Source organism: Tamandua tetradactyla, chromosome 9 (assembly GCF_023851605.1).
Source record: "Tamandua tetradactyla isolate mTamTet1 chromosome 9, mTamTet1.pri, whole genome shotgun sequence".
In the NCBI taxonomy this organism is placed as follows: Eukaryota; Metazoa; Chordata; class Mammalia; order Pilosa; family Myrmecophagidae; genus Tamandua; species Tamandua tetradactyla.
In genome coordinates, this window is record NC_135335.1 from 85514806 (window position 1) to 85516724 (window position 1919).

Consider the following 1919-nt stretch of genomic DNA (forward strand, 5'->3'; position numbering starts at 1 on the left):
CCCCAATGTCTTCACCAGTCAGATGAGGGACCTCAACCAACAATATTCATGCCCACCTACTGGAGCACTTAAACTTAAGATCTCCAAGACCAGCCCCAGCATTGGAGGGGGACTTTAGTCTGCCATATGTGTGGACTGGCATTTTTTATCTTTGCATTTGTATTCCTTCTTCAGATAATAATTTTATCTCTCCCAGAGGAGATCCACCTTAACTATTTCCCAGAAACTAACCTTACCCTAATTTGGTGGTGGAAATACCCACAACAAAATAACTCTTCTTCTGCTTCAGTGATAGGGCATATCCAATCCTCTAGCCTTATGAGTGATTTTTCTTCTGCTTTCACATTTCTGCAAATAATCTCTAACAATCTAGCCTGGTCATCCCTCAAAGGTCCACTGACTCTGCAGGCCCTTTTGGAACTCCTCACTGACCTTTGGCTTCAGGGAGATTTACAAGATTACAGCCCTGATCAAAGTACCTTATACTCCTTCATTCTCATCCTCCTGACAACTAATCCCTTGTTTGATTAGTGTCTTTCTACCATATTACTTTTCCAGCTTACAATGTCCTTTCTTATAATAACACAACTATCTTCTCAACTTCAACACCCTTTGCACCCATTATCCAAAGTATTGTGACAACCTTTAACAAGACAGATTGCTGAATATGTCCAAAGTCTATACACTCCACTTTTCTCTCTATCTCTGCCTTTCCAGTAAGCATAGAAATGCTATCTACAATGACTCCCCAATACCATGGACTTGAAGTACTTTATGCAGGTAGCCAACCCAAACACATGGAAAATATAATTAGGACTGATACAAGGAATAAGAGAGAAACAGAGTCAGAAACAAAGTCAAGAAAAAATCTCCCATGGACCCATCTGAGAGGCCCAGGTCCCACGGAAACAGTACCCCAGTTAATGGACAGACCCTATCATTATCACTACCAGTGTTTCTCCCACTGCCCTTCTTATCCCAAACTACCCATTTAGGACATCTTAATGCATCACTAATTGATGGAGAGGATTGTCTAAACCAGAGAATGATTAGGGCATAAGAAATGGAAAGAGCAAAAGACATTCTCAAGTGGCCTGACCCTGTAGGGTGGTAAAGAGGAATGTATGATTGAGGAGGTGTTTTCAAGATGGGAGAGACTTGACAGTGTTCTGACCTCAAAGGAAAGTATGGCAGGCTATAACTGAGGGCTGAGAATTCAAGGCAAAGGTGGACAAATTATTCTTGTTTGGACAAAAAGGGCAGGTCTTTCTCTGAGATGAGAGGAATTGACATCAGGATGAATGCATAAAAATTATATATATTTTAGACTCAGAAGAAGGCAGTTGATGGAAATCACGCATAATAACCTCAGTGTTTTCTGTGACTTCGAAAACAATGGCTTGAGGAAAGTGGCAAAGGTTTGGACAAGTCACAATGAAAACTGGAAGAATAATACAACCAGGCAGATATCATTGAAGCTAAGGGCCCAGATTGGTTTGGAGATAAAGTGTGCTGATATATGTTTTAGCAATTGGCTATAGGAAGGAAGGGAGGGAGGGAGGGAGGGAGGGAGGGAGGGAGGGAGGGAAGGAGAGAGGGAGGAAGGAAGGAAGGAAAAAAGGAAAAGGAGCCTTAACTTTGTGTTTGCAGATTTCCATGGTTTTAAATATTATCACCATGGTCAATTTCAGGCTACAAATATAAGCACTATACATAGTTTAGAAGAGATGCACAATAGCACACCATTATATAGTATTTCCACTGTACTGATAAAATAGACATAAATAACTCTAAGAGCATAAATGATAGAAAACTTAAGTAAAATAATTATTAAATGATGGGTTTTGAGTATTTATTATCTTTGTTTTAAATATAATGCACTTAATAATAAGTTTATATAATTTAATTTTTTTTCATAA